Genomic DNA, 17398 nt, shown 5'->3' with positions numbered 1-17398 from the left:
TGCCCTTCCCCTCACTTCATCCTCCCTCCCAAAGCTTCTCAGTGCCCAAAGTCTGGGAGGGGCCATAGCAGCAGGGGGCTGGCGTGTAGCACTGCCCTGAGTGTGTGCACACACCAGGCCAGGCTGTGACTGCTCCTGGGCTTGGCCACAACCCTTCTCTGAGATCAAAACAGGCAGTGGTAGTGAAGAGAGGCCAGGCAGCAACAGCAAATACTCCTGAGCCTGTGGGGACAAAGGAACCTTCCTGGGCCCCTGAGAGTGCAAGGATACCAGATCTGTGGTGAGGCAGGGCAGTTGCAGCTGCACCCAGGGAGCTCCTGCCATGCAAACTCAGAAGGGGTGAGGCTTCTGCTTGTCCCTGGTTCCCACTGGCTCTGTGGATCATGCAGCCCTGGCCACAACCTATGCAGCCTGGGGTGGGGGCTCCAGGTCCTCACTGGGCCTAGGCCAGTGTCTGGGGGCAAGAGCAACATGATTGAGAGCTTCCCCATGGCCCCAGCCTTCAGGGTCAGCCCAGGGCTCCCCCTCACCCGGCTCGTGGCCCTGCCTAGGGGCATGCCTCTGGAAGTGGATTGCGGACCCTGGGCCCAGCCATTGGGAGTGTCAGGCTCAATTGTCAGACTGATGCGAGGCAGACCCCAGGGACATGCACTGGGGCAGCCCCATACAAAGCCTCCTCCCTAGGTGAAAAACTCAGCATTCTCCGCAAAGTGGGAGTGGTGGCTGCACCACTGGCCAGGTTCTGGAAGCAGGCCCACTCCCACTTTCTTTCCTGGCTCCCAAAGCATGGCCCCAACTTCGCACCCCAGGCCCAGTCCTCACGCTCCATATGCAAGCCCAGCACCAACCTGGGCCCCTTTCTGCCCAAAGGTGCTGTTCCCCCAATAGCAGAAGTTGTGGCCCGGCCCCTCACTGTAGCCCTCAGGTCAGTGGGTTTCAGGGGACTCCCTGGGGCCGCCTGGGAACTGTCTTTCCCCTGCCCACACCCTCCCCGTAGTGCTGGCCAGCAAGAGCAGCAATGCATAGCCAGGGTTCAGAGCCATGGAGGATCCACGCCTGAGAGGGGGTCCTACCTGGTCACATCAGGATGGAGGTGGCACAGTTGGCCACCTTGTGGACACGGTGCACAGGTGACCCACCACCACCACTGCCACTCCTGCTGCCACTCCTGCTACCACTGCCTGTGTTTTCCCACTGTGGATGGCCTGTCACTGCCATCACAATGACATTGTTTCTATTTCTGTGAAATGGAGACAACTATCCTAAAGTTCATATGGAACCAAACCAGAGCATGAATAGCCAAAGCAATACTAAGCAAAAAGATCAAAGCTGAAGCAATCACATTACCTTTCTTCAAGCTATACTACAAGGCTGCAGTAACAAAAACAACATTGTAGTAGTAGAAAAATAGACACACAGATCAATGGAACAGAATAGATATCCTAGAAATAAAGTCACATCCCTACAACCAACTGATCATCGACAAAAATAAGCAATGGGAAAAGGACTCCCTGTTCAGTAAATGGTGCTGGGAAAACTGGCTAGCCATATGCAGAAGACTGAAACTGGACCCCTTTCTTACACCACATACAAAAATCAACTCCAGATGGATTAAAGACTTAAATGAACAACGTAAAACTATAAAAACCCTGGAAGATAATCTAGGAAATATCATTCTGAACATAAGTCCTTACAAAGATATGATGAAGACACCAAAAGTAACTGCAAAAAAAAAAAAAAAAAAAAAAAAAAAAAAAAGAAAGAAAGAAAAAATTGGCAAATGGGACCTGATTAAACTAAAGAGCTTCTGCATAGCAAAAGAAACTATCAACAGAGAAACTAGTCAACCTAAAGAATTGGAGAAAACATTTGCAAACTATATATCTTATAAAGTCATAATATCTAGAATCTGTAAGGAACTTAAAACAACAACAATAAAAAACCCTTTAAAAAATGGACAAAGGGAATGAACAGACATTTTTCTAAAGAAGACAAACATGCAACCAACAAGTATGTGAAGAAAATGCTTAACATCACTAATCATAAAAGAAATGAAAATCAAAATCACAATGAGATGCCATTTCACAACCGTCAGAATGGCTATTATTAAAAAGTAAAAAAAATAACAGATGCTGGTGAGTTTACAGAGAAAAGGGAGAACTTATACACTGCTGGTGGGAATGTAAGTTAGTTTGGCCACTGTGGAAAGCAGTTTTGTGATTTCTCAATGAACTCAAAACAGAACCACCAGCTGCCCCAGCAATCCCGTTATTGGGTATATTCCCCCCAAAATATAAATTGTTTTACCATAAAGACACATGCACATGTATGTCCATTGCAGCACTATTTACAATAGCAAAGACATGGAGTTAACCTGGAAGCCCATCAATGGTATACTTCATAAAGAAAATGTGGTACATATTCACCATGGAATACTATGCAGGCATAAAAAAGAACAAGATAATGTCCTTTGAAGCAACATGAATGGAGCCTGAGGCTATTATACTAAGAAAACTAACCAAGGGACAGATAACTAAATACTGCATGTTCTCACCTTTAAGTGGGAGCTAAATGTTGAGTACATGTGGACACAATGAAGGGAATCATAGACACAAGGGTCTGCTTGAGGGTGAAGGGTAAGAGGATAAAGATCAAAATACTACCTATTCGATACTATGCTTATTACCTGGGTGATAAAATAATATGTACACCAAACTTCCATAACATGCAATTTATGAATACCTATCTAACAAACCTGTGCATATACCTCCAAAACAAAAATAAAAGTTTTTTAAAAAAACTGTATCTCATCATCAAGTCAAACACACAAACAGCTTCAAATCAACATTTAAGCAAATCTCTCTTAAAGCTGTACAATTAAATGCAATGGAATATCTGAGGAAAGCCTATAAATGGAATGAGTCTAAAACAGATAAGCAAAAAAGTCAAAAATCGGGGAAGGATTCAGAAAAATAGAGAGAAAGGAATTTTCACAGTATTTTATATAAATTTGCAAACCTATATTAGGAGGGTTTTGAAGATGGAAATACTAAGATAGTATGCATCTATATTTGACATAAGACTCCAGTACATTAAACCTAACATTGATTACTCAAGAAATATTAGTATAAGCATGTTAATCATGTATACAAGAAAATATCAGAAAGAAATCACAAACAAATAAAAGTGTTTGTTTCAAGGTAATTGGAATGTGGTGTTAGGAAAAGTGTATTTCTGTCTTCACTATGAGTCTTTTAATAAGATTCAACATTTAAAAAATATTTGTATTTTTTTCTGAAGTACATACATATAGGTCTGTGTATATATGTATATACACACATATATATGTGTGTGTATGTGATATATATACACACACACTTTTTATATATATATATATATACACACACACACACACACATACACATCTCACAAATTCAGATAGAGGCTGATAATATTTTGCACAAAACTTCATTTTCCCAGGAGAAAAATTATTCCATATAGAGTAATGCAGGGCATGTAGTGATGAATAACAGGATAAATAACCATGTTAAGGGAACAATAGTTACAGAGAGTACCAAAACAGAGATATAGTCCCAGACTAACACATTTTAGTGAAATTTAAGAACATTCAAGCAAAGGGATTATTTGACATCTAGTGTCAGCTACAAATCTCAGCTACCTCCTGACTGGGGCATGTTTTTTAATTGTAGCATAGTAAAAAAATTATTCATAGCTGAGTCCAGAGACTAAATCACCGCTTCTAGTAGCTGTAAGAAAAATGACCTGAAACCAATAAAGAAACTGTAATTTGGAATCACCACGGAGGTTCTCAGACGATTGGCATAGTAGGACCTGTAGTGAGTCATCCAGCTTCCTCCTTCAGAATCTCTCATTATTATTTCTTCTTATTCCCAAAGCTGCTGGGAAGGTTGTCACCTGACCCTTGAAAGCTATCAGTGCTCTTTGGAAGTTGCCCACAATTGAAGAAATCTGCTTCTCCTGGGCCGCTGCCATTTCCTCAGGCAGTCTGCACACGATGGCCAATCAACATAAGAGTTCAAAAGTCCAGCTCCCTCTCCACAATGATGGTGGACCATGAAGATATATCCAGGCTTCAGAGCACCTTGTGGGGTTTAAGGGAACTTTTGATGATTGCAGCTCAATTTTTCCCTCTGCCCAATCACTCTTTCTTCCCTTCCCTTACACAGAAGTTGACCTCAAGGGTACTCCCTAATAAACATCCTGTACCCCATCTCAGAATCTGCTTCCTGGGAAACCCAATCTGCAGTAGCTGAAGTTTCTTCTCCAAACAGGAACAGACGGTTGTTCCAAGGTGATCATTATTATCTTAATGGCTGATCAGTATAATACATTTCAAAGACATCTCATGCACTTATTGTCTGTGTTGTCTGTGGTTGTCACCAGAATTCAATTACCTAGCTTAAGCTTTGACTAAGCTGATATTTGCTACAGTATCATTTTAAGCACTGCCTCCCTGAGCAAGTCGGCCAATGGAGAGTTAAGAGCTGGTCATATTCAGCTCAACATGCATCAGAAATGATTATAATTTTGAACCCCTGTTAAAACTAAGTGTCCTCCAAATGAACTGGATGCAGGAACGTTGACAATTACAGAAAACGTTTGCTACCAAACAGAGTTCCTCTCAGCTCTTTTCTTCAGAAAGTCTGTCAAAGGAATTAAACTGCCTACAAGTTTGAAACCTTCAAGCAGGTACTGACAGGAACTAGTGAGTTAGAAACATAGTTGCCAGGGGAACACCATCTGCTGCCAGGTTCCTCACTGTTAATACTTACTCAGAAAGACCAAAGCATCTGGTTTATGAGCCAAGATCTTGATGGTTTTAGAGTGCACATTGCGTGTAATTATAGAGCACCAACAGGGTAACAAAAATCTGTGTTTTTCAACTGTTAGGAATTCAAAGAGTATGAGAAAAAAAATTACTAAAATTTCCAGGTTCTGCATAAATTTGGTGAAAGGATTTGGTCAATTAGGTTACTATAAATTACTAAGCAGGTGACTACACTCAATACTATAGTGGTAGAAAAGAAACTGAAGACAGAGTGGGAAAGATATTCATCTTAATATACAACTTTCTAGTTGCTATGACAAAGAGACCCCAACAATTATTACTTAAATAATAGAGCAGATATTTTACTCTCATGTAACTGTATGACAAGTAGGATAGCAAGGCTACACCTTTTTGGTCATGCGGGGATTTAGAATTCTTCTATATTATTTCTCTGCTTTTCTGTGTCTATTTTCATTTATATGGTCAAAGATATATAATTCTAGTCCATAGAAAAGAATAAAATTAGCTAGGATGCAGGAAAAGTGGTTTATTTATATTTAGAAATGACCTGGTACACATATCACTTTTCACATTACATGTAGACACCTAGCTGCAAGAGAGGCAGACACATTTAATTGGTAGCTAAAAGGTCACATGGACAGAAAGGAGAAATTGATTTTGTGGGAATAACTAGCAAGGCAGTCTGTAACAGATAGAAATACAGTAGATGAAGGAATTTCAGTATAATGTAAAATAATGACGATACAAAAGAGGGAAAGGAAGGTAACAGCCCACACTATCATACAAGTCAACCTGTGGAAAACTGAAACTTAATACTGTCCCATTTAGGGGTGAGATAAATGTTTCTTGGTTTTGGGGTTTTTTTTGTTTGTGTGTGTTTGTTTTCTAAGCTGGAGTCTCACTCTATTGCCCAGGCTGTAGTGAAATGGTACAATCTTGGCTCACTGCAAACTCTGCCTCCTGGGTTCAAGCAATACTCCTGCCATAGCCTCCCGAGTAGCTGGTATTACAGATATGCACCACAATGCCTGCCTAATATTGTATTTTTAGTAGAGATGGGGTTTCACCATGTTGGCCAGGCGGGTCTTGAACTCCTGACCTCAGGTGATCTGCCTGCCTCAGCCTCTCAAAGTGCTGGGATTACAGGTGTGAGCCTCTGTGCCTGGCCACACATGAGGTTTTCTTCCATGAGTTTCTGCCAGTTATTGATCAAGGTTTGCACCCATGAGTCGTTGATACCCAAAGTACTTTCTATCTGCCATGTGCAGGCATAGCAAGATCCAATGGCCAGATAAAGCTCTCAGAAAAAGGTTGCAAATGCTGACAGCTGGAAGTTAGGCAGCATGCCAAGAAGTGGCAAAACCATGAACATGTGGATGGGAGGATGGAAAACATCTGATATAGTAAGGGTTATTAATTATTCTTCCAAAATGAGCAACACTGAGCTCGGTGCTCATTTTTTTTGTCACAACTTTATTGAAGTATAATTTATACACCATAAAGTTACCCATTATATATGAAAAATTTAATGATATTTAGATAAATTTAAGGGTGGTACAATCACAATCCACATTTGAATATTTTAATCACCCCAAAGATATTCATTGTACCCATTCTGAGTCAATCCCAGTTCTCCTTCCAAGACTTAGGGAACTATGAGTGTATTTTTTATTTACAGGTTGGCCTGTTCTACACAGTTTATATAAGTGAAATTATATAACATATGGCCTGTTGCAACAAGCTTCTTCTGTTTAGCATAATGTTGTAGTGGTTTATCCATTTTATGGCACATAATAGGACTGCAAATTTATTTTTACTGGTAAATAGTATCTAATTGTATGATTATATAACATTTTGTTTAACTGTTCACTAATTGATGGATATTTGGTGATATGGTTGGGCTGTGTCCCTACCCAAATCTCATCTTGAATTGTAGTTCCCATAATCCCCAGGTGTCGTGGAAGGAACCCCTTGGAAGGTAATTTAATCATGGGGTGGTTATCCTCATGCTTTTCTCATGATACTGAGTGAGTTCTTGTGAGATCTGATGGTTTTATAAGGGGCTGTTCCTCCTTTTACTCAGCACTTCTCCTTGTTGCCATATGAAGAAGGACATATTTGCTTCCCCTTCTGCCATGATTGTAAGTTTCCTGAGGCCTCCCCATCCATGCTTAACTGTGAGTCAATTAAACCTCTTTCCTTTGTAAATTACCCAGTCTTGGGTATGTCTATTAGCAGCACGAGAACTGACTAATACAGTCAGTTGATACCTTGTGGTGGGGTGCTGCTGTAAAGATACCTGAAAATGTGGAAGTGACTTTGGAACTAGATAACAGGCAGAGGTTGGAACAGTTTGGAGGGCTCGGAAAAAGACAGGAAAATGTGGGAAAGTTTGGAACTTCCTAGAGACTTGGAGGGCTCAGAAGACAGGAAGATGTAGGAAAGTTTGAAACTTCTAGAGACTTGTCAAATGGCTTAGACCAAAATGCTGATAGTGATATGGACCATAAATTATAGGCTGAGGTGGTCTCAGATGGACATGAGGAAATTGGGAACTGGAATAAAGGTGACTTGCTAGTTATGCAAAGAGACTGATGGCATTTTACCCCCACCCTAGAAATCTGGGGAACTTTGAACTTGAGAGAGATGATTTAGGGTGTCTGGCATAAAAAATTTCTAAGCAGCAAAGCTTTCAAGAGGAAACACAACATAAAAATTTGGAAAATTTGCAGCCTGATGATGCAATAGAAAAGAAAATCCCATTTTCCGGGAGAAATTAAAGCTAGCTGTAGAAATTTGCATGAGTAAGAAGGAGCCAAATGTTAATCACCAAGACAATGGGGAAAATGTCTTCAGGGCACATCAGATACCTTCACATAAGCCCCTCCCATCACAGGCCTGGGAGCCTAGGAGGGAAAAATGATTTCATGGTCCAGGTCCAGGGTCCACCTACTCTATGCAGCCTTGGGACATGGTGCCCTGCATTCCAACTGCTTCAGCCCCAGCCATGGATAAAAGGCACCAATGTATAGCTCAGGCTGTTGCTTCAGAGGGTGCAAGCTCCTAGCCTTGGTGGCTTACACATGGTGTTGGGCCTGCAGGTGCACAGAGCTCAAGAATTAAGGTTTGGGAACCTCCATCTAGATTTCAGAGGGTGTATGGAAATGCCTGGATGTCCAGGATGTCCAGGGAGGGACATGTGGGGTCAGAGCCCCCACACAGAGTCCCCACTGGGACACTGCCTAGTGGAGCTCTGTTCATCCTCCAGACCCCAGAATGGTAGATCCACTGACAGCTTGCACCATACGCCTGGAAGAACTGCAATGACAGCCCATTAAAGTAGCCAGAAGGGGAGCTGTACCCTGCAAAGCCACAGGGGTGGAGCTGCCCAAGACCATGGAAGCCCACCTCTTGCATCAACAAGCCTTGGATATGAGACATGGAGTCAAAGGAGACCATTTTGGAACTTTAAGGTTTAATGACTGCCCTATTGGATTTTGGACTTGCATGGGGCCTGTAGCCCCTTTGTTTGAGCAAATTTCCCCCATTTGGAATGGGTGTATTCACCCAATTCCTTTACCTCCATTATATCTAGGAATTAACTAACTTGCTTTTAATTTTATAGGCTCATAGGTAAAAGGGATTTGGCTTGTCTTAGATGAGACTTTGGACTTGGACTTTTGTGTTAATGCTGGAATGAGTTTAAGACTGTGGGGACTGTTGGAAGGCAATGATTGTGTTTTGAAATGTGAAGACATGAGATTTTGGAGGGGCTGGGGGTAGAATGATATGGTTTGGCTGTGTCCCCACCCAAATCTTATCTTGAATTGTAGTTCCCATAATCCCACGTGTCACGGGAGAGACCCAGTGGGAGGTAATTGAATCATACGGGCTGTTACCCTCATGCTGCTCTTGTGATAATGAATGAGTTCTCATGAGTTCTGGTGGTTTTATAAGGACCTTTTCTCAGCACTTCTCCTTGCCGCCACCATGTGAAGAAATATGTACTTGCATCTTCTTCCACCATGATTGTAAGTTTCCTGAGGCCAACCCAGCCATGCTGCACTGTGAGTCAATTAATCCTCTTTCATTTGTAAATTACCTAGTCTCAGGTATGTCTTCATTAGCAGTGTGAGAACAGACTAATACATCTGGCTACTATTAATAAAACTGCTATGAACATACATGTCCACACCTTTGTGTGTATCTTTTCCTTTTTCTTGGATGGATATGAAGAAGTAGAATTTGGGGGTTATATAGGAAATTTATCATTAACATTTGAAGATTCTGCCACTCCATTTCCAAAGTGGCTGCACTATTTTATATTCTCACCAGCAATAGATAAGGGTTTCAGTTTCTCCACCTCCTCACCAACACTTGATATTGTGTCTTTTTTATTATAGTTAGTCTAGTATATGTGAAATGGAAGTTAATTGTGGCTTACATTCACACTTCCCTAATAACTAATAATGTTGAGCATCTCCTTAGGTTATTATTGGACATTCATGTGTCTTCTTTGGTAAAACATCTGTGCCCAGTTTTTCATTTCAGCTGTTTTTCACCTTCTTATTGGTTTTTAGGAGTGCTTTATAGAATCTGAATACAATTCAGATATAATCAGATGTGTGATTTGAAAATATTGTCTCTCATTTGCTCTCTTGTTTTGTCTTTTTTCATTTTATTAATGGTGTCTTTTGAAGTGCAGAATATTTCAATTTTGTAGAGTTCAATTTGTTTTTGTCAGCAGTATTTTTAGTGCTGTATCTAAAAGTCTTTGAAAAACATATGACCCTAGAAATGTTTTCCTGTTTTCTTCTAGAAGTAACATAAGTATAAATGTTACATTTAAGTCTGCAATGCTTTCTTAGTTAAGATTTGTGTAGGCTTGTGAAGTAGGAGTCTAAAGTCATCTTTCTATGTGTGGATGCCCAATTGTCTCAGTACTACTGTTGAAAACCAATTGACCATAAATACGAGTTTGGTTTTGGACTTACATTTCTATTCCATTGAACTATATTATCTGTCCTTATGCCAATAACACACTCCCTTGATTACTATAGCTCTATAGTAAGCTGAAATCAAGAAGCCTAAGCCCTGTAACATGTTCTTATTTTTCCAGATTATTTTGCTTATGCTGGGATTTGCTTTTCTGTATAACATTTAGAATCATCTTTTCCTTTTCAGGTGTGAAAAGCCTATTGGAAATTTAATAGAGATAGTGTTGAATCTATAGATCAATTTGGGAAGATTGCCATCTTAATGATGTTACGTCTTTCATTCCATGAACATAGGCTGTCTCTTCCTTTATTTAGATCAAAGTTTCTCACTATTGACACTGTTAAAATTCTGGACCAGTTAATTATTTTTAGGAAACTGTCCTGTGCACTACAGAATGCTTTTCATCATCCCTGGGCTAGTAGCACCCCTCCAGTAATGAAAGATAAAATTATCTGTTGACATATGTTCCCAGGAGTGAACTTACCCTGGAGTGGGAACCACTTATTTAGACCTTCTCTAATTTCTTTAATATCTTTCAATGATATTTTCTTCTAAATTTCAGTATACAAATTTACACTTACTTAATTTATCCCTAAGTATTTGATTTTTGAAATACCAGTGTTAATAGACTTATTCTTTATTTTTGGACTGTTTGTTGGTGGTAAACAAAGATACTCTTACTTTTTCTATATTAAACTTGATTTTGGGTCTTGTGGCCTTGCTGAATTTGGTTTACTTATTCTAGAAGTTTTGTTGTAGACTTCTTAGGATTTCCTACATACAAGATTATGTCATCTGTGATTAAAAACAATTTTACTTTTCTTGACTGGAGGACTTTTATTTATTTGTTTATTTTTGTCTGACTTCAATGACTAGATTTTGCAGTTCAATGTTGAATAGAAGGGGTAAGGACCAGCAACTTTGCCTTATTCCTGATCCTAGCAGAAAGCACTCAGTCTTTCACTGTTAAATATGATGTTAGTTTTAGTTTTCTAGCAGATGTCCTCTATCTTGTTAAGAAAGCTCCCTTCTATTATTAATTCGTCGAGTTTTTGTATATTTTGTAACATAAATGGTTCTTTACTTTTTCAAATACATCCTATACATGTATCACAATAATCATGTGTTTTCTGATCTTCTATTAATATGAGTACCTAATAATTGATTTTTAAATGTTAAATTAATCTTGTATTCCTGGGATAAATCAAACTTAGTTGTGGTATATAATCTTTTTGTCTTATTTTCTTTGTTTTTTTAAATTTTTTATTTCATTGATTACCAGTCTCATTTTTATTGTTTCCTCTGTTTGCTTTAGATTTAACTTGCTTTTCCCTCCCTCCCTCTTTTTTCTTTCTTTCTCTCTCTCTTTCTTTTTCTTTCTTTCTTTCTTTCTTTCTTTCTTTCTTTCTTTCTTTCTTTCTTTCTTTCTTTCTTTCTTTCTTTCTTTCTTTCTCTTTCTTTCTTTCTTTCTTTTTCTTTCTTTCTTTCTTTCTTTTTTCTTTCTTTCTTCCTTCCTTCCTTCCTTCCTTCCTTCCTTCCTTCCTTCCTTCCTTCCTTCCTTCCTTCCTTTTTTCCTTCTTTCTTTCTTTCTCTTTCCTCTCTCTCTCTCTTTTTGTACACACGAGGTCTCACTATGTTCCCCAAGCTGGTCTCAAACTCCTAGGCTAAAACAATTCGCCTACCTTGACCTCCCAGTACTGGGATTACAGGTGTGAACAACCACGCCTGATCTTACTTTTCTTTTTGTAGTTACTTAAGATGGAAGCTTAGAAAACTTATTAGAGGTCTTAGAGGTCTTTCTTTCTTTCTTTCTTTTCTAACAGGGTCTAGTTCCATCACCTAGGCTGGACTACAGTGGTGAGATCACAGCTCACTGCAACTTCAGCCTCCCAGGCTCAAGCAATATCCCCACCTCAACCTCCTCAATAGCTGGGATCTCAGGTGTGGGCCAAGATGCCTGGCTAATTAAAAAAAATTTTTTTTAGAGACAGGGTCTCACTCTGCTGTCCAGGCTGTCCTCATACAGCTGGAATCAAGCAGTCCTCCCTCCTCAGCTTCACAGGGTGCTAGGATTATGGACATGAACCACTGCACCTGGCCTTTCTTCTCTTTTAATGTAATTATTTATAGATCTAAGCATTGCTTCAGTTACATTCTATAAATTTTCATATGTTGCATTTTTGTATTCATTCAGATCAAAATATTGCCTAACTTCCTTCCCCGCAGTTTCCTATCTGCTCACATAAATTTTTTATTTTTAAATACTTGTGGATTTCTCAGTGTTCATTTTGGTTACAATTATATTCTTAGTCTGATGTACAAACCTAAAGAAGCTGTGCTTTATTAAATGTGGCTCTTGCAAAACACAGTAGGTACAGTGTTTATTTCATACTTACATAAGAGTGTATAATTTAAAAATGAATTTAGTACCTTTTTGTTTTCTGGCTTCAGATAGGACTTTAATTTTGTTATAACATGAGTACCTATCATATTGTAGACAAAAACATCTATTATGTATCATTCCCTTTGTTAGTCACTGCTCATTATTTATTTTAAATATTCCATATATTTAAGTAAGAAACCACATTATTACCAACAAAGCTGGTCCCTCAAAAGGGAGACTTACCTATGAAACCCACAACTGTGATTTCTTAAAAGTGAGCTAATATTCAGCCTCGGAGAAGATTGTTGGTATAAAAGAGCCCACATTCAGATTTACGTGGCTTCACATTTTTCCTCTATTTCTTTCTCTGTTACCCTTTCTTTCTTTTGCTCTTCTGTGCTTGCCATTGTTTGTAGTCTTTCACATATATTCTTGTTCCATCTTTTTTCTCTCTGTGTCTTTTGGGTATCTGTCTGTCTTTATCTCTCTCTTTCTTTTTCTAAATTTTTTTAAGATCTCATGCAAAGTTCATGATACTTTATTGTGGAAACATAACTCTCTGGGGAAGGTTACTATAATCACTTTGTTTATCCTACTCCAAACATACAATTAAAAGTTATAAATTTTATTCATTGTGCTAGATGGCAAACATTGCCCAAGTGTTTTCAACACCATAGGGTAACTATTATTAGTCAGAAGCAATGACAGTCCAGGAAATGAAGATAATGAAGATGAACAGAACATAACATTGAGGGTGAAGCCAGCTGGACTCCTGGGTTGGGTGGGGACTTGGAGAACTTTTCTGTCTTGCAAGAGGATTGTAAAATGTGTCAATCAGCACTCTAGCTAGAATTGTAAAACACACCAATCAGTGTTCTGTGACTAGCTAGAAATTTGTAAAATGTGCCAATCAGTGCTCTGTAAAAACGCACCAATCAGCACTCTGGGTTAGCTAGAGGTCTGTAAAATGGAGCAATCAGCACTCTGTAAAATGGACCAATCAGTGGGATGTAGGCGGGAACAAATAAGGGAACAAATGCTGGCCAACCTAGCCAGCAGCGCAACCTGGTGGGGTAGTCTTCCACGCTGTGAAAGCTTTGTTCTTTCACTTTTCACAATAAATCTTGCTTTTGCTCACCTTTGGGTCTGTGCCACCTTTAAGAGCTGTAACACTCACCCCAAAGGTCTGCGGCTTCATTCTTGATGTCAGCGAGACCATGAACGCACAGGAAGGAACCAAGTCCCGACATAACACTACAGTAGTGTTTCCAAACCTTCCACCATTCTCCAGACACCTACTTTTTTTTTTTTCCAAATTGGAGTGTCATATAAATTGCATATTGCCTAGTATTTTATCTAAATAAATACATTTTATATAAATGTTTTCTAAGATAATCTAATCTGTTGTGCTAATTATCTTTTACAAATGCATATTGAAATATATATTTAAGTAAATGTATTCCTTAAAGGAATATATGAAATTATCTTCTATAACACAAATGATTCTCACATCACACAGTGTAAACCACTGTCCTATGACATATCAATAATAAATAGGGAGGCAGTGGAGATATCTGAAGGAAAGTAACAATGGAGGAATGAGGGAGAGTTAAGATGAAAATTATGGCAGGTAGAATTACAGATGTTAAAGAATTAGATTCTTAACTCTTTGAAAAATCCTATATTAATGATTTGTGAAGACATGGAAGTTTAGGCATTTTGCAAAGTTCTTTCAGATTTTAGAAATATGTATCATTCATCTCAGAAATCCCAACTGAATGCATTTACCTTGTGGATATTGTTTATATGTAAGAGATTTAAGTACCATTTTCTACAGTAACAAAAACAAAACAAATGAGATGAAACTCAGCAATAACCTAACGGCCCCCAACAGAGCATTTAATTATTAGATTATGAATCTTCACAATAGGATCTTATGCAGTAGTTAGGGGAAATGAGATAGTTTAGAATAAGCTCATATCTGAATTCTCAAAGATGAAGTAAAAAAGATGATTAAAAAAAACAGTATGTATAGGATACTTGGTTTTGTGGGAATACATCCATGTATATACATACACAAACGCACCTACACATATATGCGTTTATGCACAGGAAATTTCCAGAAATTTCATAAAAATTGTTCAAAGTGCCTATCTCTAAGAGTCAGTTATGTGAAGAATACTCCTTTTTCATTTTGTGACTTTTTTAACACTTGGTTTTACACTTCCCCACAAAATCATTCAATACCAGAAGACAATGGAAAAAAAGGAATCTACAATGTGTAAAACATTGTGAAATAAAGAATAACAAAATGCATACCTCAACACTACGCTGTTAATTATAAGGTCATGGTCTCTGGCATAGCTGTTTCATTGCTTTATTCTTGAAGAGCATAGTGCATGTGATGATTCATCTATGGAATATTCTCAAACTTTCTTGTGGAGTAGTTCAGAAATGAATTTCGATATTAAATATTCCCTTTCAAAAAATATGTGCACTGCAGGTTGAGCCTAAATTACTCAATTAATGATATTTGATCTATTAATGTTCCAAAGGATTGCATTAAATCTCCAAATGAATTGTGAATTTATGTATTTTTCCTGTTTTCCTGAAACTACAGACACTGTCTTGCATTTTAAGTTTGTATTTTTGTTATACCTAATTTTGTGATTTTTCTTGATTTTGTTTTATGAATATTAATACAACATTCTTCCTTGTTGCTTATTATTGTATCAAGTTGGTTCCTATTTGTGTAGTGTATGTTTTCCTCACTTATGCTCAACCCTTTGTAAACTAATTCTCTTGTACAAAAATATCATTTCACATTTTATGTATTTTAACGTTATCTATTTGTAATTTGTAATTTACTTTATATAAATTACTGTTTTAAAATAATTTTTTTCCATCTCATGTCATTTTGCCATTTACCATGTTTTGGTTTGTTTAGTTTGCCTTTTTCTCTACTTCCCTAATAGATAGCTTTTTTCATAGTTTTTTCCCTTTGGATAATTGAAATGTATATATTATATTTTAATTTTTATTTTGGTTACTACCAACTTAAGCTTAGGAAAATATTTGCTCTTTCAACCTTCATAACCAACTAATGGAAGCTCATTGCTGAAGAATATAGGGTTCTTGAATGTCTTTCAGTCCCTTGCATTCTTACCTTCACCACCACCACTGGAAAAGTTGCAATTAATTTTATATTTTCCTTACAGATAGTTATTACCATCTCCTATTGCTATTGTTTTTGTTGCTTTTTATTGTTAAAACAATACAATTTACCAGGTTATTTACTCACTCTAACTTCTACATTTCTTTAATTTAGTTTCTGGCTAGTGTAAAATTGATACATTTCTGAAGATGTGTTTGCTTAAAATTACATTCATTTCACCTTACTACTTAAAATAAATGCTATAACAATTTTAATTTCTTCAGTTTTATTTAATAGTTTAAAAATATGACTGAAAATTTTTCTCAGGTATCCCGAGTGCCTGATTTTCTTATTTGGAATGAGTGAGGTACAGAGGCATTAGGTCATCAAAATAATCCTTTTATTGTATACCTAAAAAATGACAATTTGTCCATTGTTCCAAGAAAGATATACACAATTTAAAGAGAAACGATAAGAGTTATTTTAGGAGGAAAGCATATCAAAAACAGTCCTGATAAATTGAGTTCATATAGAATGATCATTGCTTCATTTGCAGTACTCAACAGAAATCAAATATCCATCTATAATAGAATGGATAAATAAATTGTGATCTATTCTTACAAAAAATATACAGCAATGGCACTGAATAAACTACTGCTATATTAAACTATAGTGCCCTGTTAATGAGATCATGGCTTTCTTTATCAGCATACTTTTGTTACTGTTTTTTAAGTCAAGTTTGGTAGTTTGTATGTTGCTAAAAAAAACAATCATACAATGATCTTAGTATTAATGTTTTTCTTATTGTTTTATATAAAAATATAAGTGTTTTAAACTGGCCAATAATTATGATTATAAATTGTTATTTTAATATTTTATAAGTTTTGCAGTGTCTCCCTTGAAAATATTATTACTTGAACATCTCAAAACTTTGCTTACTTTATTAATTCATGTTTTAGAAAATCAGTTTTGACCTTTTTTTAGTGTTTTACAGTTTTTATTTTTATAGATTTTAACTTTAATATTTATAACTTTTCTTTCTTAATTTATATATTTTCTTATTTTTATCTCACTTTCCTAATTTCTGGTTCACTTTTCCAGTATTTGTTCTATAATAGCAAAATAAATCCAAATGTATAATATTAAGTACAGCATTAACTATGTCCTCAATGTATTCTTATGAATTGTCTTCCTTTTCAGTATGTGACATACATTTTTTAATATCTATTTAAAGTGTTTTCTTTGATCTTGATAGCAGCTAAGCATTTATTAATTTTCATGTAGAATTTCTTTTGTTTTTTTAATTATTCATTCTATTTTTATTAGTTAAGCCAAAGTTTATGGCTAATTAAATATAATTTAAAATATATTAAGATTTTCTCCATAAATGTAGAAATTAAAAGAAAACCATTTCCATGAATAAGAAAAAAAATGTGATTATTTCTTCATAGGAATTAAGTGGTGCAAATGGTTCGATATATCTATGTAATTTATGTAATTTAGCTAGATGATTGTGTTTCTCAAATTCTCTGCTTATTTTTGTGTTTTTGAACTGTCAAATTTTAAATTTATTTCCGAATCTTATGTATTCTCACAATGAGATAATTTAAAACTTTGGTGATAGATTATTACTAAGGTTTTCTTTGCCATTCAATCTATTATAAAAAGAATTCTTATCAAACACAAATTCCCAATCACATTGTCATCTTCTCTATATATTTAACTAAAGATTCATTGATTTTATTATTAGATAAATGAGTGATCTCTGAAACTTTATATTTCAAAATGTTCTTATATACCTCCACAGAAGTAGTATTTTGGCTCATCATTATATTAATAAATATCTATTCGGTTTATTTAATTATCTATAGATGGTATAGTTTAACTTTGCAGGTCTTGTTTCAAATGAAATCCTAATGTTATTGATTTATTTTATCTCTGGAACCTTGTCTTGAACCTTTTGTGATAAATTTACCCTAATATATTTCAAAGAGTATATTTTTTCATTGATCCTGAATGTATCTCAGTAAGT

The sequence above is a fragment of the Chlorocebus sabaeus genome, chromosome 9, assembly GCF_047675955.1.
Source record: "Chlorocebus sabaeus isolate Y175 chromosome 9, mChlSab1.0.hap1, whole genome shotgun sequence".
Lineage (NCBI taxonomy): Eukaryota > Metazoa > Chordata > Mammalia > Primates > Cercopithecidae > Chlorocebus > Chlorocebus sabaeus.
This window is presented reverse-complemented; position numbering follows the sequence as displayed.